The following is a 22,102-nucleotide window of genomic DNA, read 5'->3' as shown; positions in this document are numbered from 1 at the left end:
GACAGTTATTACAAATCTCACTTATTGAAGAGAACCCGTAGCATGTTATGTGATGCAATAACCAACCATAAAAGCATAAGCCGGAAACTTAACAAAATGCAGCTGAGAAAAACTGCAGTGACAGGAGGGATTTCATTCGATCGTCCGAGTTCTATGCATTGCAACCTCTCATACAGATGTACCATCACGGAGAGCTTACTCAACCACACCAAGGGAGTGTACGAGCGAAAACACAAAACCACACGCTCTCTTCACGCTCTCTCGGAAATGAAAATCGGTCCTGGCAACTGGCAGCAATCATATGGTTCGGTGCGAGCATAAATCCAAGACAACATGATCGATCACTGCCGCGCTGCTCAGCACAGTGACGATGCGTGGGAATACACGTTCTCCGCTGCAACGAAGCGAAGAGGAGAGAAAGAAGCAGCGAATAAAAACAAATAAGAAAAAACCGTCATGCAGCACGAGTACACTGATGTTGCGATCTATAAATAACTATCAGGTCGATTTACGTTAGAACTAAGCTCGCTGTCCATGAACAGTGTAGTGATCATGGTGTGGTTATGATAAGTCTAACGGCGACAGATTAACTTTGTGTGTCTTAACGAAATGTTTGATCAGTCAATTTCAGGAAAAAACTCGCACTAGGTAGTAACAAACCAAACGTTTTTAATTTCAATAGACGATGTAGATTTTGTGTATTGAGACCAAAATGCCGGAGCCAGATGAATGTCTATTCGAGTTTTATTTTGATTTTGAACAAGTTTACGGATCTTCCTCACACTTTCTTCGAAACTACCACTACGAACGTAACGGCGAGTGTAAGAAGCAGCATAAGAAGGAAAGAGAACACTGACATACCACGAATCGGATCGAGCAAGAGAGCAGACGATTGAACATGCATGAAAAAGGAGTCTCCCAGACCCCGAGTATGGGTATAAAATGACTTATTTTAAAGCGCTACGCTTTCCAGCAGCACGATCAGTTGCACTTGTGATGTTGAAGAAGTAGCGCCTAACAGTTGTCTATCTAGAGGGGACAGAACGCTGCAAACCGAACAGAGATTGACGCAAAGTGGACTACTCGACTGTTCCAGGGGAGAGCCCCGCAAAAAGGAGAAACTACTGGACTGTGTTGTTTTTTGTTTTTCGTTGAAGGAAGAAGAAGTGTCCAAGGTAGTCCAGACAACCCTCTGTTGCTGTGTTGTGTCTGCCTGCTCGCTCCGTACTGTCCATATCCACTCCCACCAAGGACGGAATCGCGTCGTGATCGAGAGTGCTGTGCGAACTGAAAACAAAAAATAAAACAAGTCAGTGTCCTTTGAGCGTCGGTGATTGCCGCAGGAAGGAAGAAAACCAATTCGAACTATTGCACTTCAATTTTGGATCCCACTAGAGTCAGGAAGTGTGTGCACTGTTTCGCAAGATACTCTTCGTGCTTATCAAATTCAAACAACAAAGACAGCCAGTGTGCGCGGTCAACACTAAAGGGAAATCTCTGTCCAAAAGTGATTTTAGCTTTTATCAGCACCGAAACTGTGATCATAGCTAAGTTGCTTTTAATTTTAGCTCAGCATAGCAACTACAATTGCTGTACAGTGAAAAAGTTCCAAAATCACTAGTTGATTTGCTTATCAGCAACTACCAACCAATTAAGGGCCGTTAAGTTCACGCGCGAGTGACACTCCTTCGTCTGTTTGTGTGTTCGTTATTGGACCTCTTCTTGCTGTTGTTACTGATCGTCTACACGTGCTGGTCGCGTTTTGAATGTGTACTTTGGAACTCTACTGGATCGATTTCATATTCATCTTCAACAAGAACTGCTCAAAGTTAATCGTACTGGTTTACTATTGCATCATTCTGCTCTGCTGTCGATTGATCACCGAAGGCAAGCCTAACGGTAAGAAACAAAAATTTCAATTGTTTTCAAATTTTCCATTGATGCGATAACCTATTTCAATATCCAGTGATTGATTGAAATCTCTTACTAATATAATTGACATCTTACTATTGCATTCTGTTCATTTAACCCATATTTAAAAGTTCAGGTCGTTCGCCGAGGATAGAATAAACTTCAGTTCAAGACCCTGTATTGTAAATAAATAAGAACCATATTTTTTCGAAAATTCTCATTCGTTTAAAGATTTACTCTCTGTTTATAAGATAGTCTTGTTAGAAACAGCGATGTAAGATTTTCGGTAATCTTAGTACATCTTCGAATTTCAAGAAACCTTACCGACTCCCTGATGTTCGCTTTTTCATTTCACGATGTTTGTAAGCACAAAAACACAGATTCACACGATGCTGAATCGAAAATTATTACTTTTTATTATATCATTTATTTTACCTCGGCTTTAACCGGGCGGGGAAATTGATACTGAATAGTGAATCTTCTCAAGTTTACCTTGAAACTGAAATCAACTGTAATCGTTCGAATTTTAATCTGATTTTTTTGACGGTAAAATAGTTACTTTAAAAACTGTAAACCAAAATGTTTGCAATCTGCTGAAAATCTTCGCATTTTTTCACATCGAATTCATCCATTTTTTTAAACGCCTATTAATATTCAGTAGCAGAAGCTTCAATCAATATTCAGTAGCAGAAACTTTGCTTTCAGTATTCAATATAAGTACTAGTATCGCATCCACCGACAATAGGGCTGTCTTAGAATAGATTATGAAAACCAACGGCATCCATCGAAAATTGAATGGAACTCGTCTACATTAGAGAATCTTTCGGGAACTACAATTATAGTTCCATTTTTGGAGCTTCTCTTCAATATTATCGGTGCTTTCGGAAGCTGAAACCGGGCACTAGTAGTCTCAAAGTAGTTTTATGTATCTCCTAACTAACAAGATCTGCCAACAAGAGGAATTTAGCAGCAAGTTTTACAAAAATTTGCACCTCGGCGAAATGGCCAAACATCGCTTGTGAAAAAATACTCATGAAATTGAAAATTTTCGCTAATCGCACTGTAATACCGGAACCGGAAGTCGGATCTGGATCAAATTTTTACAAGACCTTTTATTTTCTTTTTAGTGTGTGAAAATAAGTTAAGAAATTTAAGAGAAAATGCGCATTTTTTCATAAATTTGCATATATTTCTCAGCCATCTCTGAGAAAATTGAGCGGTAAAAAAACAACGTTTTGTCGAGCCCTTTGTTCTTCGAACATGATCCACATTTCAATAGTGGCTTTTAAACGAAGCTAGGCTTATTAAAATTGGCTCATCTATTTCTGAAAAAATTGGCCATTAAAAATACAACGCGTTTTGTCGGTTACATCCCCTATACAATTATATATCCGGAAGCAGAAGTGACAGACTTTTTCCGATTTTGTCGAGCTGAGTTGAATAGTATATAACACTGTAGGTGTCCGAGGCTCGGTTCGAAAGTAGGCTTTTCCAGCAATTCTATTACCTTTTTATAGGGAAAGGCAAAATCAAAATTTTGATAAATACTACCGTTGCGGAGATACAGTTTTTGAACACTGTTTGTTTTTTTTTAATAATACCTTATGATCAAAAAAGAACCGGAATTTTATAAAAAAAAACGCGATTAATCCACCTAGCAGTGAGATGATACCTTATTTTTATCAATCCGCATGTGTTTTTTGCATGAATATTCTTCGGTGTTTAAGTTTTTATTACATTATTTTAATGACCGTCGTTTTAAGCGACAATTTGAGATTGTAATCACTCATTACTCTGTAATGTCGACTGTAAATACAATCGAATTTAAATCTAGAAGTGTGATAATCGATTAAACATGCCATGATATGTAAGTTCAACTTTAGAGTTTACGGTAATTTAAGGTACTTCCAGAGCCGGTATTCAGGAACCAGCATAACCCAAACCGATTCGTATGGCCATATGACGAATAAATTACAGTTTTGAGTACAACTTTGAAGCTTAATTGGATAAAATTCATTATTTTTGTATGTATGTGTAACACTAATTAATTTTGTATATAAGTTTAATTCAATTTGAATTTTTGTTTCCGAAATTTGATTAGGCTTTTTTGAGAAAACGATTGAGCTTTGAGAAACGATTTTATACTGAAACCGGAATTCTAAAATCGGTATGGCCGAAGTCAGATAAATTCACCTGAATAGCTGTATAGTTTACATTTGTTTCAAAATATTTGAAAATCAGTGAAGACATCTTTGAGAAATCATAGCACGAATTAAATTTTTTGGTGCCTTCTGAATCGACAACTGAATACCACTAAAACTGAAAAAAGTTATTTTTTTATCGACTATCCAAATCTGCTAACCCGATAAACCTGATTAATTTATGTGGAATAGACATTTTTATACTAATCACCCTGTATCCCCGAAACCGGAAGTTGGATCTGACTGAAGAGCAAGATGTTTTAAAGAATCTTGAAACTTTTCATTTGCATCTTAGATGATTCTTAGATTTCATTTGAATCTTAGATCGGTTCAGCCATCTACGAGAAGAATGAGTTACACAATTTTGATTTCGTTTCATATATCATCCTGTAGTTCCGGAACCAGAGGTCGGAACCAAACATAATTCAGCAACTTTGTTTGGGAGCATACGAATTTTCGTATGAATCTGAATTTGTAGAAAAGAAATTTTCAGAGAAAATTGAGTGAAATTATTTGTCACACACGCATTTGCTGATCTCGACGAACTGATTCGAATGGTATATGGATGTTATGTTCTTCCAGCATTTATTGCTGTAAGTAGTTTAAAACAATATAATTAAAAATAAATCTGCCATCATCTGGTTTATATATGTCATATTCGAACGATTATGTTGCCAAAAACGAGCCGTGCTAAAATCGGTCCGAGGCAAATTGTCATGAAAAAGGATGCTGTACACAGTCTTTTTGGTACTTAGAAACAATTGTATGTAACAGAATAAAAAATCGTGTTTCCCGTTGCTCCCAAGCATTGCTTTGTCATACAGCGCTCAAAACTCCTACTGCTGGAATAGGGGGAAAAGTCATTTACACAAAAATTTCGATATCTCCGTTAAAAATGGACGGATTTTAACAATCTATGGCTTATTGAATAGGTATTATCGTTCAGAATCTAAGTCTGAAAACATATTCTGTTTTCAAGGTCAATTGTGACAGATACTGTCAAAAAACTGAAAATTTTGACATAAAACTTCTAATAACTCAAAAAGTAAACATCCGATCTCAAAACCATTCAATAGCGTTTTGGGTGATGGGGAGACCTTTCATTTGCGACTAGTTTGATCAAAATCGGCCAAGCCATCTCTGAGATCTCGACCTCTTAGTTGACAACACACATACAGACACACACACACAGACACACACACACACACACACACACACACACACACACACACACACACACACACACACACACACACACACACACACACACACACACACACACACACACACAGAGACATTTGCTCAGTTCGTCGAGCTGAATCGATTGGTATATGTCATTCGGCCCTCCGGGCCTCGGACAAATTTTCGAAAGTTTGAGCGAATTCTATACCTATTTTTTATATATATAAAAAAGGCAAAAACGCAAAATTTCAATTTTTAATCAATTTCTTTATTATCGCCCTCAAAGTACTCTCTTTCTGCGGCAATACATGCATGCCAACGCTTGATCCAATTTTCCATACAAGTTTTATAGGTATGCCGAAGGTATGGCCTTTAGTTCACTCAGCGAATTCTCTTTTATGGTCTCTATGGTCTCAAAACGCGTTCCCCGCAATGGCAATTTGAGTCTGGGGAAGAGGAAAAAGTCACACGGGGCCATATCTGGAGAGTACGGTTCTTGAGGGATCACTATCTGCGTTGGAAATCATCTCTTTGGCTACATCAACACAACGCTGTTTTTGAATGAAATTCAGTTGTTTTGGCACCAGCCGAGAAGCGACGCGTTTCAATCCCAAAACATCAGTAAAAAGGTGTTCGGCTGATCCATAAGAGATGCCCAACAACACAGCAATCTCTCTAATTGGTACAGAACGATTTTGCAACTCGATTTGCTTCGCCGATTCAATGTTTTCTTCAGTAACAGATGTTGTTGGGCGGCCAGGGATCTCATCATGATCCAAGCTTGTACGATCACCTTTGAAGCGTTTATACCACTCGTATGCCTGTGTTTTTCCTAGACACGATTCACCAAAGGCCTTTTCTAACATTTTCAACGTTTCGGAATACTTAAATCCATTTGCAACACAAAATTTGATGCACGCACGTTGTTCTAAATTTTCATCCATTATAACGCTACACGAACTTCTTTGTATAGACGCAAAACAAAAACTAATCGTACGATATGCGTCAAAATTTGACAGAATGTGTATAAAAGTGTTGCCAACGTTGAGAGAATAAATGTTTACCGATTGGACAAGCGCGGGAATTTTAAAATGAAAATTGCGGTTCTTTTTGGATCATAAGGTATGTGATCCAATTTCATAAAAGTACGCAAAATTTTAAACATTCAACTTCAATCCTGTAATCGGGTAAATGTCAACTCAATCGAATTCCGAATATCAAGTTCATTGCGTTTTAATAAATTCGCAATTTCCGATGGGCAATGAAATATAAACAGGTTAGCACCCTTTCACTCGGTTACTAACACAGAAGGCAACAACATTCAGTTGACGCTGTTCTATTGACTAAATGTCATAGACATCCGGGGAGACATGGTATTGGAACTTGTAAGCACTTAGTTATCTCACCATCTACGACCTACACAGAAAAAAGTAGTGAAATTTACACGATATGTAAATCAATAGTAACATGGGTTGAATCGAAATTGGTTTCATTGAAAACCATCATCGATGCAAAACTAAATTGGATTGCTTTGAATTTACAATTAATAGAACTGTATCTTTCAATTAACGCTTAGTTTTGCGATTCAATTATATTGAAACGTATAGAATTGTTAACTAACTTTATGTTTAATTGCCTGCTCCAAATATGTGCCTGAAAGATGTAGATTCACAACATAGGTTTATCTGTGTAGCCCGTTTTATGAACCCAAAATCAAACTTTAATCTGGCACTAAGCTTTCTGTTTCTCGTCCAAAACACTCGATTTGATACAGTGGATCAAATCAAATGTAATTCTGCAGAAAACAGACCGACCCCGGCCTTTCGAAAATTAGAAAAATGTGTTTTGCTAAACGCGATCATCTGAACAGAATTTCTGAGCAAGTAGGTACAAGTGGCTAATATACTTGTTAAAATTTTTTTATCAGAAATGCGAACTTCCATTCCTAATCGGGGTGGGAACATATCATGAAGGTTTTCGGACTTTGACGACGATTCCTTGATTGCATAAGTAATTTAAAATATAGATCCAAAGTTTGTCTAATAAATCCCCATTTCTGATTGAAACAGTACCCACTCCTGTCAGTTACGTTTGTCATTTGCATACAACTGTCATGAATATGTACCAGCAAACTGTACCACGCGATGATATGCTCAATTTAAACGCCCTAGGAGTATCGCTATGACGGTTATGTGCCGCAATCGAGGAACGAAAAAAAAAACGTCACGGATTAGGCTACACGACCAGCAATAGAACACGACGCACCTCAACCGGAGAGAACTTCTTGCGACTCAATTTAACCGAGGTCATTTATTTTCATTTGTGTCCCATCTAGCATTTTAGAGGAACCAGCATTAGAATGTGCAATCCTCCCGAATGCTGCAGGGAACGGCGAAACTATCAAGTAGACGAGGAAATCCCGCTTACCCGGATCGCGTAAATTGTACCATTTGTGCGGGACTCAATCATCATCACGGTAACGAATGATCAATTGACCGTCATTTCACGTCGTTTCTCATCAACTTTGAACCCACGCTCAGTTCAGACTGGCTCTTTGTCAGTCACTTTCTGGTGCAGCCGAGATTGCACTGATGAATTGGCAACGCAATTTTGCAATTATGCTGTACATTTTGGCCACGGAGTTGATGAACCGAAAAAGATCATTGGCACTTTGTGAGAAACCGCGAGAAGAGATCCTGTTCTGTGCCGGCATACCCGGGACCGTTTTCGAACGGATTCAACCTGACGTGTTAATTTATTTATTGAAGTCAATTGGGACCGCGCAAGGCGAACAGTGTGTATTGAAAGGTGTCACCCATAGACAGACCCGTGTTGGGTTAGTTATCGCTACAAGAGCCGAGAATAGCAGACAGCAGCGATATCGCGATTCGCAAACTGGTCGTGCAAATTGATTGACCTCGGCGGTGTTCGGCAGCGCGCTGTTACCGCACAGAACCTGTGCCGTTCGTAAGAGCTGTTAGACACTGTAGACGCGATACAGAATCGACTAGACGAACATATTACTCTTAATTCACGTCAATTTGGCGCTTAAATTAGCCAACGGTAGTCGCTTTATTGATGGAGTAACTTAGCGAGCGACCTTTCGGATGCTGCAGTCAAACTGCCGCAGACTCGTTGCACATTTTTAATGGTATTTGCGTTTTAAAAGATTATTATGACTGGCACGTGTATTATCGGGGAGTCTATTCATGTCATGTAGCTCTAACAGGGGAAAATCCGTTTGCTCCTGAATAAATCAAATTCTTTTCAGTCCAAACACGAAGTACAGACATTCATAATAAGTATATACTGTGTGCAAAGGAATTAAACTACTGCTTTGAAAGTAATCATCAAGTTGGGCAAACCGCCCAATCAAGCGATTCGAGTAGCCCTGCAACCATTAGGGGGCACTTGCGTTCAACTTTATATACTCTAGTATTTCATATGTACAAAATTGTGCGCAAAGGTCTCTATGAAATACCACATTATAAATCATTCTTTTTTCGTAGAGAAAATTAGAGTGGAGGTTTGGCAATATATGTCAAACAAAATATCAACCATAGTCTAATAAAAAAATATACATTCGATGGATTTCATCATCTGAATATCGAATTATGTTTTAACGGACATTATTATGACATTCGTGGTGTGTGTCGTCCCCCTAGTTTCGACTTCAATGAACTTTCCGTCTATTTAGAAAGCTTGATGTGTTCTGTCCAACCGTGTTTTATTGTAGGTAATGTAAATGTCCCAATAAATCTCATCAATAACAACATTGTGACGAGATATAGGCTTTGCTAGAATCCTATGACTTTTCGTGTACAAATTGTTTTACAACCAGACCATCTAGTGACAACATACTTGATCATATTCACTGAGGACCCTAACCGGATTCGTAACGACACAACATATAATGAGTTAAGTGACCACTCTCTAATCTTAACGACCTTCAATTTTTTTGTTGAGAGGGAACCAATAACCCTAACGAAAAAAATTGTTAACAATCGTCAATTGAATCAAGAGCTTTTCAATTTCATTAATAGTATTGATGTCATAGACGACGTTGAAACTGTTCTACAAAATATAGTGCATGTGTATAATTCCCTACTTGAAAAACATACGAGAATAATTTCAAAAACAGTTAAAATGTAAGGCTCTCATTGTCCATGGATGAATTTGGGTCTATGGACACTGGTGAAGGTTAAACGTAATTATCTCCAGCGTGTTAAAGCAAACCCACAGGACCAACACCTTAAACGAATGCTATTACATATATTTAAAACCTGTTTCATTCCACCTAGTGGTGTAATGATGCCTTTCTCATGTACAATATTGTGGTACTTTGCAAGTAGCATTAACTTTACGTCTGCCTAGCGGTTTATGTTGAACCGTCAGGTCGGAGGTAGCAGTTCAACATAAACTGCTACGCACTGATGAGTCTAAGACGAAACGTAAAATCAAATACGATTTAAATGTTTGTTGCATCCGAAAATATGCAATAATTTTTAGTAGGACCATAAGACCTAGCAATTGACCCTAAGATTGGAATAACGGTTTAGAGTCCAGTTTACAACATTTTTTACGGTTTTTGTTCCGCCGGTTTAAATGACGGTGTACAATATTGAACACACTTTACCCTATAACTCCGGAACCGGAAGTCGGATCTGGATGAAATTCAGGAATTCCGTATGGGACCGGAAGACCTTTCATTTGAATCTACGTTTGAGGAAATCGGTCAAACCATCACTGAGAAAAGTTAGTGAGATCCATTTTGGTATATATGACCACTATTTCCGGTACTTCCGGAACCGGATACCGAAAACCAGGATAGCCGGAATCGATTTGTTTAGTTGCCTACTGATCATGACTATCAATTTGTGTAGTTTTGAGACCAGTTTAGAAATTTTTTAACGTTTTCTGTTTCGCCGGTTTAAGTAGCGGTATACAAAATTGAACACACTTTACCCTATAACTCCGAAACCGGAAGTAGGATCCGGAGAAAATTCAGGAATTCCGTATGGGACCACGAGACCTTTCATTTGAATCTAAGTTTGTTAAAATCGGTTCATCCATCTCTGAGAGAACCTAGTGAGATTATTTGACACACACACATACATACATACTCACACGCACACACACTCGCACACACACACACACTCGCACACACACACACACACACACTCGCACACACACACACACACACACACACACACACACACACACACACACACACACACACACACACACACACACACACACACACACACACACACACACACACACACACACACACACACACACACACACACACACAGAGAGAGAGAGAGAGAGAGAGAGAGAGAGAGAGAGAGAGAGAGAGAGAGAGATTGCTCAGCTCGATTAACTGAGTCGAATGGTGTATGACACTTGGACACTAGTCGGTTTTTCAAGTGATTGCATAACCTTTCTATATGAGCAAGGCAAAAGGTCGATATCACGAAAAGGAATGGCAAGAAAGCATATTATGGAAACCTTCTTAATAAGACACCTTAAGCACTGACGAGCCGAAGGCGGAACGCAAAGAAATAGAAACAAAATATGTGCTTTTTGCACAAACCAACAAAACCCCTAAATGTTCACATTCTGCGACGGCCAGTAATAAGCCGTCACTCGTTTACGCCTGAGACGTCAGAAATAATATAGCACTTGTGCAATATTGTTTGAGGGTTGCATAAGTAGTGCAAACTTTGCGTCTGCTTAGCGGTTTAAGTTGAACTGCTAGGCACGAGATGTCAGTTCAATTTGAACTGCTTTAAGCACTGACGAGCCGAAGGCGAAACGCAAAGAAATAGAAACAAAATATGTGCTTTTTGCACAAACCAACAAAACCCCTAAATGTTCACCTCATTCAAAATTCTGGAGAAATCTAATACATTCGGAATAACAAAAACAAAGTGGGAAGATAAATTTGATTCACTATGGTAACAAAATTAATGTAAACTCTGAAGTTTGTGAGATATTCAACAAATTTTTCTCCAATGTCGGCCAAGAATTACCTAAAAATATTCGTATAAACCCAACTGTTTGTCCCACTGATAGAAAGAGCAGTGGCCCCGACAACATCTCTGCAAGTGTGCTAAAATGTAACCCTGTTATATTCGCTAGAATTCTCTCTCTTTGTTTCAATGTAATTGTTCAGACTGGCTATTACCCTGACTGCTTCAAAGTGGCTAAAGTTATTCCTGTTTACAAGTCTGGTGATCGTTGTGATTGTAATCGTTGTCTGTCCTCAACAAAATCTTTGAAAAACTATTGGTTAATAGACTTCTCGAATTTTTAAACAAACATAGTGTCCTTTATAAATTTCAGTATGGCTTTAGACAAGGTTCTAGCACACATACCGCTATCATAGAATTAGTAGACAATATAATGAGCGAGATTGACCAAAAAACATGATTGGTGCCTTATTTTTAGATCTATCTCAAAAAAGCCTTTGACACTTTGAATGACAGTATTATCTTGGACAAAATTCAGTACTACGGCATCAGGGGCATCGCGAACTCTATTATCAGTAGCTACTTGACAAACAGAAAACAATTCGTGTCCATCGAGGGCAACTGTAGCAATCTTGCTGGCATAAACATTGGAGTGCCACAGGGTAGCAATATAGGACTAATATTATTTCTTTTGTATATTAATGATATAGGTAACCTGCAACTCACAGGGACTCCGCGGTTATTTGCCGACGATACAGCTCTATTCTATCCTAACAATGACATCAATGCTATTATAAACTCAATGAAGAGCGATTTAAGTATTTTAGATCAATATTTTAGTGCAAATTTATTGTCCTTAAATCTTATAAAAAGTAAACTTTTTCCATAAGAAAAATAATACCAATCCATCGTCATCCTAAATTGGGACATTATATTATTGAAAAAGTGGACTGTTTCAAATATTTGGGTGTTTATTTTGACCCCACGTTAACCTGAATTCACCATATAAAATCTATTGACAAACATGTGGCATCCTACTGCAATATTTTGTGGAGGGGTAAGTCATATGTTCCTAAGCGTGCACTTCTAAACTTTTATTTTCCTTACATCCATTCACAGCACATTTATTTGGTATCGTTGTGGGGTCGCGCCGCTAGCTCTCATCTAAAAAAATTCAAACTCTACAAAAAGGTGACTTTTTCAATGTTTTATCTTTTTCACAAAACTTAAAGAAGAAGCTGCAATTCCGGAACCGATAGTCAGATTCAAGTAAAATTCAAAAACAACCGATGAGATATGATAATTCAACCGTCTCTGTGAACTCGATTCGAACCATTTTGAACTGTTCCGATCACTATCGCACACGGAGAATCCTTCGTTCATAAAATTAGGATATTGCAGTTTTTGATTTGTGCAATAGTTGATTCAACTAATTCATTTTTGATTTAACCAATATGGTTTTTGATTTGCCTATATTCAAGTACTTTTAAAATGTGTTGTTTTGAAAGCTATCAAATTACGGAGACAGCAGAAAGAAAAACAAAAATCGAAAACCCATTTATTTAGTTGTTCGAGTTGCTTAAGAATGTCAGTGCAAACGACATCGATGGTTATAGCGTTTGTGAAAATTGTGAACTTTGAATAAATTTATGTTAGTGATAATTTCCATAAAAATGAGAAAGATTTGATGCAAAATTAAGAAACGTAAATAGAATATTATTCTACAGGTTAAAGGCAATAAATTTGTTCATGATATCCTTTCTTCTAAACGTAACTGTTCTAGAGATACTTGGATATTTAATTATAACACCATTTTTTATATTTCCATAAATTATTAAAGATTTTAAGTTTTTGAAAATTGTATGAAATGCAAAAATACATACGCCCTTTTCAAAAATCAGTCGTGAGTCGGATTGACCTCTCAATCGGTTCAAAACTTATGGTTTGCCATACTGAAGCCATGTGCAAAGTTTCATCCAAATCGGAGAAGGTCGAGTCTGATGATCTGCTAAGCATTTCTGGAATTGCTCACTAGCGAAAACGCCATAAACTGCTAGGAAATAATACTCAGCCTATGTTTTGACACAAAAATTACTTTGTTTCAAGAAAAAATTAATTACTTTGAAGAAGATATTCAAAGCGGTGATTTGAATCATTTTGAGTCAATTGTTTTTTCTTTCATAAAAAACATTATTTTTCAAATACTATTTAGTGTTGGTAACAAAATATTTTGTGCTTCCTTAAAAATTTTAATATTTTGTAAATGGTGTTTTGGCCTCACAAGGTTGCCGACACCTGCGTGTGGCGAAACGGTTTTCGGTAGAGGGAACAACCCTGATCCTCTGGTGTCAGATTAAATTTCGATTCTGGGTACTCTTTTGCATTGTAACACACACGTTACCTGATGTCGAAGAAACTGGTTTATTGCTCCTAACTGATTCGACAATTTTAAGTAAATATTTTCACTTAGCATTTCTCTATAGAAAGGATACAGAGCCGCATGAAATCCCGACTTTTAATCAGGTTAATCTGGCTCACAAAGAACAGAATAGTGATTTTTGAAGAGTCCTACTTTTACTCCGTAAAACGTATGTAACTAGATCAAATGAAGAACTAGAAATGTTGCTTAAAAAAATATTGTCTATAACTTTGCTGTGATGTTCAATCATTTTCAAACTCAATTAAGAAAGTTCGATTTCAGTTTTCAATCCAAACCTGGACCGCCCTAATGATCTTGTTGTGTCGCTTAATTCTCGTTTCTGGCCACTGTGTGATAGGTTCTTACGTTCAATTCAGATATGTTACTCGGAATAACCAAAGGACTAATCATATTTAATCACAAATTACCTTTGAAGAAAGTTAATTTTTCATTACGATCAAATTTCCAAACCTGCTCAGTAAAAAAACTGCCCAAAGCAATCAGCATGTGGTAACATAATTCATTGACTAACTTTGGTACTTAACGAATTACTCTAGTCTCTTCAGAAATAATTGCGATTTTGTGAAACAAGTTGCAAATTGCACCAAAAATGAGTTCAGCTATTTTGTGAGATCGACATATTTTGTTGTTCTTCGTTGACCACATCAATAATACGCCCTCCGAAAGAATGTCAAGTTCAACTGACAACAATAATTCAAAGTTTATTGACACGATCTCTCCCCAAACTTCGCGTGATTAAAATAATAAAGTTCAAAGCCCTTCCCATTTTCAAAGCACCTTAATAAAACAGTCGTCCTATCGCATTCGGAATACAACAGCAAAAAAAAACAACTCATCCAGCCGGATCGTGACAAAAGCTAAAGTGGCGCAGAGCAGCACAGCTATCAGTATTATACCGCACGTATCCTTCACCGCGCCCGATGATCCTTATGTTTCATAGCCACCACCACTGTCACAGCCACCGTCGCCGACAACTCTTTCAAAGGTTACTTTGAACATGATACTTCGGAACGGCAAAACAACAACACATACCAGCACACGATGCTCATTGCGTTTGTAATTCCGTTCCACGACCCGCATGACATCAATACCGAAGAAGACAATAAAATGAAGTAAACAAATAAATCCACCATCAGTCATAATAACAACATTCGTTCGCGAAATTGCTGGAATACGCGTTCATTAAATTGCGCTACGTACATCTCTCGAGAGATTCTATAATGATGACCAATCCGGTGTTAGCCGCCACTGCCGCCTATCCGTCGTCAGGATGGTCTCAATCTCTCAACAGTGAAGACGGTGATGCGCATGATGATTGCCGTAGCCCAGCGATGGCCATTATGACAGCCCCAAATGCAGCACACGTTCCGCTGCTAACATGTCCGTATGGCCATAAAAAGTGCATATTGGGTATAAATGCCAACAATCCGGAATGGCGAATTGATCACCGATGTTGTGTCGTTGCGGTAACTAAATATTAGCGAAGCGATGCTGCCACATATGTCCTCCAAGTGTCTTTTTATGATATTATGTGCACGGGGCCACGGACTAAAACAACACCCGATCCGTAACTAGATGAGGTAATTGACATCGATTCTCAGCAGTCAGCAGTGACGGAACGGCATACCGTGATCGTACCTTGCAATTCACCGGAAAATCAATTTCGGTCAACCAAACATCAGAATTTTCAAATGAAAAGTATGTATCTCGCCGAAAGAAATGAATGATTAGTTTATATCTGGATACAAAGACTTAAAAATATCTAGCAACTAGAGCATACATATAAGCAGTACTTCCAATGAAATATAATAGTTTCTAATGAAATATTAGCCTATATTTTACAGTCTCCCAATTAAATTGCTTGCATTCCGTAAATCTCTTGCTGAAGACAAACAAAATGATATGTTTTTGTTCGTTTTAACCACAAATAAAATGGTTATAAATGAAAAGGATTTGATGAATAAAACAACCATATTCCAGTTTGAATCAACTAAGAGATTTTAAATCCTGGCTTCAAGCATCATTATTCTAAATTCAAATAAAAAAAACTGGGTTTGATAAGTAACTGATCGTTTTGTTGTTTCAAAATCACTGAAATTATTTGGGCAAAAAAATGCAACACCTTTTGAAACTTGGCCAACTCTATACAGCATTAACAGAATTCCAAAACAACCCTTATTTTAACCCTTATGCACTCGAATGGGTACCCGGGTACCTTTTCGAATTTCAAAATAAGAAATTTCTGAGTTAGGTTTAAACTAAGATTCTGCAATTCGGTCAATTCCAAGAACTAGTTGGACCATAACTTCTCATGCTTTGACTTTTCATTTTACAGTAAGGGGGGTCGAATGGGGGGACTCAAATTTTTTTTATTACGTAAACACCCGAATGGGTACCCGGGTACCCACAAATAAAAATGCTTGTAACTAAGGCAAATTCCATCCGATTTGAATTTTTTCAGTACGGGTAAATTCAGAAATTTATCCACTTTTCGATGGCCGTGTATATTGCTGTAGTAGGTTCTTCTGGTTCCCGTTAATCCGGATTTCCGTAGAATGTTCCGACACTTGTGTTTTCCACCATAAATGTCATTTACTAATTTGAAACTTTTCCAAACCAGCTATTTGAGAAAGGCCGTACCAAAATGAACCTTTTGTAGAAAAATGACGTCATCTAAAGGGTAGTTGGCCTATTCTGGACTTACTCTCATAGAACGAAAAAAAGGAAATATAAATGAATAAAGATTGAGAAATGCTCGACAAAGGGGGAAAGGAGTGGTAGAAAAATTCAAAATTTTATGTTACGTACATAACGGATGCCCCCTGAAATATATAAACATAACAACTCAGCATAGCACTTGATTTCATATAGCAATTCTTAGATAAGATTACAAAAATACGTGAAATCCGTGTATAAATGCCTCGATGTCGGAACTCATTTAGGATATCCGGGTTCCTGGGAACCAGGAGCACCATGTCCATCTTTATGGGTACCAATCCCAAAGAGCTTAAGTTCCTGAATCCAACAGTGCTAAAATTACTTCAATCGGTTGAAAAATGCTCAACTTACAGCGATTTAAAAAAATGGGTACCCGGGTACCCATTCGGGTGGTTAAAGTGTTTTTTTTTTCAAGTGCACAACGGTTAAAGATGTGTGTGTGTGTTATCATGCCTACTGTTTGAGTAAGGCATTTGCTCTACAATGTTTAAAATGGTGTTGATGGAAGAGGAGCAAATTTTGATCGTGCATCGTGAAAATCCGAAATTCTCGCACACCAAGTTTACGAATTCATTGCGTATAATCGAAATCACCAACGTGATAAAATTGTTCGGAGAATGTTTGTTGATATCCAGGATCATCAGGGCCAGCCAAATCAGGGAGAAATCGATAGCCGTCTAGACAAGTGGACAGTTGTTTCAGGCGAAACCCCACACACTTTGATTGGATTACCGATCTCAGCTGTTCAAACCTCGGTAGCTGATTTTTTCAGTGAAAATAACATTTCATCACAGTAGTTTCTTTCAGGATAATCGCTTGATGGATCTTAACATTCATCAATACCTAATAAATTGCAATTCAAAGAACGCAGGGTGGTTTCCAATTTTCGTCTAATACGGAAATGTAGATATTGCGTCAACGAGCATTTATAGTGATTCTAAAGTGTAAATAAATTTCACTTCTATACAGGGTTCCAGGTTTCATCAATTGAAATTATGTTTGAAATACACAGATTTTTATTTTTAAAACTATGATTGATTATGAAACTTTAATATAAATATTTTGTTTATGAATTTCTCAAACAATACAATAATTTCTTATAAACTACCATAGACGATACGAAGTGCATGAACCGAGTATATTTATTTACAAATTTGAAACGACACCCATATTAGTATAAAAATGTGTTCCACATCAATACTTTCATTTTTGCATTGCGTGGGAGCGTCGTATTTGAATGTGTTAGTGACGACGCACACTTTTCATGGCTGCTCGGCCATCCATGGAAGTTGACCATCAATGTCAACTTCCCTCTCTGAGCAGCCTAGATAGCCGTGTAGTGTCGGTAGCGGTTTCCCAACTGGCTAAGAATAACGCTACGGTCCACCTGTACCGGTGGTATAAGTCCACCAAACAGGTAAGCCGTGTGGCATCCGGCGGAATTTTTTTTTTACCAAGAATTGATCCACTGGTTTCCTGTTCCATGTCGTAAAAGGCCACAAAAATAGGAACTCCTAAGCTAAGGTGTATTTCCGTGCCGATGGCTGAATGGCTGCAGGAGGTTAAACAATGCAGTCGTGAACGGAATATCTTGGGGTGTTCCCTTACTGTGTTAAGCGAAGCTCTGGCACAGTGGACGACTTCTTTCTTCGCAACTCGTGGGTTTTAAATGATAATAACATTTAAAAAAAATCCTTACATGGTTCGCTAAAGGCGATTATAAGCCAATATATTTGGTTTCTTGTAGTTGTTGTACGGTTGGTGCTGGAGGTGGAATGTTCGTTACTCTAATTTATAATGGTTAGAGTGGCACAAATCAATCTTCAGCATAGACGTACAGCAGCTATGAATCTATCAAGACTTCTACAAGAAGGTAAAGCTTCTATAGCTTTGGTTCAAGAACCATATTTCCAAAAGGGAAACTTCTACGTTGGAAAATTGTTAAACCCAGTCTTTGTTGCCTTCAACAAGATCGGTATGACTAATCCACGTGAAATGCCTCGAGCATGCATACTTGCAAATAGTGCTCTCGATGTTTCTCTCTTATCGGAGCTCACAACTCGGGATATTTGTGCTGTCACAGTTGGTATGACTATTGATGGCATAGACAGGAAATATGTCTATTGTTCGGCATGTTTACCGCATAACCAACCTTCGCCAAGCGATGACTTCAAAAAGGTTGTATCATACTGCTGCAAGAGTGATATACCGCTTGTAATCGGCAGTGACATAAATGCTCACCATATCATTTGGGGCAGCACAGATATAAATTCGAGAGGCTCTGATATGATGGAATTCGTGAGCAGTACAAACCTGCACATAGTCAATGCAGGAAACCACCCAACTTTTGCGAGATCTGGAAGAGAGGAGGTTTTGGACGTAACTCTCTGCTCTGATAGAATTGCGCATGAGTTGGTGAATTGGCTCGTCTCCGATGAGCTCGAACCTTCGTTGTCTGATCATGAGTACATATTCTTTGATCATTCAAACGTTAAATTTGATATTATCACATATCGTAATCCCAAATCTACAAACTGGGACCTCTATGAAGAGGGCTTGGCGACTAGATTTTACGGGTACCAACCAACAATTGAAACCCCAATTGATTTGGAAAATGTTGTCGACGAGACAAATTCACTCATAGTTGCAGCATATGAAGAGGCTTGTCCACTTCGGATTGTGCGAGCTACTAGAGGAACTCCTTGGTGGAATGCTGAACTTGCTAGACTAAGGAAACTATGCAGAAGAGCTTGGAACCACCGACGCAGAGATGGGTCGGAGGCATTCGTGTTGGCTCGAAGGGCTTACAAAAATGCTCTTCGATCGTCTGAGCGAAGTGGTTGGAAAAGCCTCTGCACAAATATCTCTAGTCTCAACGAGGCTAGCAGATTAAATAAGTTACTTTCGAAGTCTAAGGACTTTAATGTCAGTTTCTTAAGAACTTCAGATGGTGAACACTTGTCTGATGAAAGTGATGTACTTCACTGCCTTTTTAACACTCACTTTCCAGGATGTATGGATCCATCATACCTTCAAGTATCACAAATTGGATACACGCAATGCTTAGCAATCGACTTCTTTGTTCATCGCTTCGGCAAGCAGAGATTAGAAAGCTGAGTGTCTGTGGGTGTCCTCAAGGTGGTGTACTATCCCCACTTTTATGGAACCTAGTCGCTGATGGTTTGTTAAGGGAACTTAATAACCTTGGATTTCCGACTTATGGTTTTGCCGACGATTATCATATATTGATGACCGGTATAAGCATTAACACTCTCTTTGATTTAATGCAGCAAGCCCTGCGATCTGTTGAACAATGGTGTTGTCAGGTTGGATTGTCTGTAAATCCGGGCAAAACATCAATGGTGCTGTTCACTCATCGTAGGATAATCACAGGAGCTCGTCCGTTGCAGTTCTTCGGTTCAGAGGTCACTGTGGTCGATCAAGTTAAATACGTCGGGGTTATTCTTGACTCAAAACTGAATTGGTCTGCTCACATTGACTTCAGGATTAAGAGAGCTTGTATGGCTTTCGGCCAATGCAGACGAGCTTTTGGAAAATCATGGGGACTCAAACCCAGATATATTCATTGGATCTACACAACTATTGTTAGACCAATTTTAGCATATGGTTGTCTTGTATGGTGGCAGAAAGGAGAAGTCGCGACAGTTCAGTCAAAGCTAAATCATCTCCAAAGGTAGGTCCTAATGGCGATAACAGGAGCATTCACGACAACTCCTACTGCTGCTCTAGAGGCGCTACTGTGCATTAAACCACTACATGTGTTCCTAAAACAAGAAGCATTATCTTGTGCATACCGTCTTAGGGTTACAGGGCTTTGGAACAGTAACCCATTAGATTATGCTACCAGCCACACTCGCTTGTGGTCTAAAATGGTTACATGGGATGAGTATTTACTCGCTCCTAGTGACCTAACTCTCACATGCAGTTTTCCTTTCAAAACATTCCATGTGAGCTATCCTCTTCGTGAGGAATGGTTGTCTGGTTGTCTGGAACGACAACTTGATGAACACATAGTTTGTTATACGGACGGTTCTCTGTTGAATGGTCGTGCTGGTGCTGGTGTCTACTGTCGTGAAATGAGGCTGGAGCAGTCTCTTTCACTTGGTAGATACTGTACTGTGTTCCAAGCAGAAATCTACGCAATTCTGTGTGGAGTACAATCGGCACTTCAGCAGAGGATCTGTTGTAAACGAATTTATTTTTGTTCCGACAGTCAGGCAGCCTTAAAAGCACTCAGTTCGAATGACTCACGGTCGCTGGTGCAACGAATGATTTCGTTGGTCCTGAACCAGCTTTACCACTTTCAACTAGTTGGATAAAGCACAAGATTCGTTCTTGGGCTGCATCCAAACATGCCAGCTACTGGCGCAGCTTGCAAACTTGCGCTCAGACAAAAGCATTTCTACCAGATTTAAATCTGAAAATGTCAAAGTGTCTACTGCATTTCTCCAAGCAACATTGCAGTATTCTGGTCAGAGCTCTGACTGGACATTGCAAACTCAATTATCACATGGCTACTATTCAACGTGCTGAGTATTATTCGTGTGATTTGTGTGAATGCGATTATGGTACTTCATATCATCTGATATGTAACTGTCCCGCATTGACGCAGCTACGTATCCGGGTTTTTGGTTCTCCATACATGGTTGAGTCTGTGTATGCGGAGCTAAAATTGAAGGATATTCTCTCGTTTCTCACCCAATGTGGTAAGGAGCTATAGTCAGAAGGGTTCATCGTTCTTCCTGGAGTGAATGAATCCCTTCTGTATTCACCTTAAATAGGGTTTAGCAGATTGTTTGGCATCCTTTAGGGGGTGCCGAATTTACTTCTGCTCGTACATACTGCGAATCGTTCTGCATTCTTCCGGGAGTTCAGAATGGTGTCGCTTTTGTAAGATCTCTAAATCCTCTCGGGGGTTGGAGGTTTTATTAACAGCAGACTGTTCGGGACCTCGTAGAGGTTCAGAATTTACTTCTGCTTCCACTAAATGTGATCTTCAGCAGATTGTTCGGCATCCCTTAGGGGTGCAGAATTTACTTCTGCTTTTATGTGTTTTTGTGTCGTCATTTTTTCCCATCCTCCTAGTCCAACCCTTACCATTTCCTTTCAATCCTTCCCTCTTATATATCGGGAAAATGATGCTAAAAACAAATTGATGGCAAGGCACAAATCTCCAAATATCAAGGGGAACGTGCCATTTGAGCCAATTTGTTCTGATTCCTGATTCCTGATAGTGACGACGCACACTTTTCTATATTCGTTTGGTGCGAAGGCTTGCACTGCGAACGGTGTACTGAAATGATTATTTTCGTATCTGATTTGCATATCTTAACGACAAGAACTATCATAAATGCTACACGGGATTCATTTCTGGGTTTCAGAAGGGCCATTTTGTGAACATTTCTCCGATATTCAACACTGTTCGGTGCATTTTTCTCAAACGCAATGTAGCTGAATTTTAGCTCTAGAAATAATCGATTAGTTAATTTTTACGTTTCGTCTTTGACTCATCAGTGCAGAGCAGTTCAAATTGAACTGCTTAGTGCTAAACTCGGCAGTTCAATTTGAACCGCTAAGCAGACGTAAAGTTTCTGCTACTTACAGAACACTTTTTGTTTTGCAACGGAGTGCAATGTCTTTTCTGACGTGCCGAA

The 22,102-nt window shown here is 38.7% G+C and overlaps 1 protein-coding gene across 1 annotated transcript in view; it reads left to right on the top strand.

The window, feature by feature from the left end:
• Positions 1-956: 956 nt before the first annotated feature.
• The window catches only part of LOC131436019 (bombyxin G-1-like), a 36,344-nt gene continuing 15,198 nt past the window's right edge, over positions 957-22,102 (top strand). The window contains exon 1 of the mRNA XM_058604434.1: positions 957-1,899. The gene's annotated coding sequence lies outside the window, so the exon portion shown is untranslated. The remainder of the gene's footprint in view (positions 1,900-22,102) is intronic.

Source organism: Malaya genurostris, chromosome 3 (genome assembly GCF_030247185.1).
Source record: "Malaya genurostris strain Urasoe2022 chromosome 3, Malgen_1.1, whole genome shotgun sequence".
Classification (NCBI taxonomy): domain Eukaryota; kingdom Metazoa; phylum Arthropoda; class Insecta; order Diptera; family Culicidae; genus Malaya; species Malaya genurostris.
This window is presented reverse-complemented; position numbering and strand designations above follow the sequence as displayed.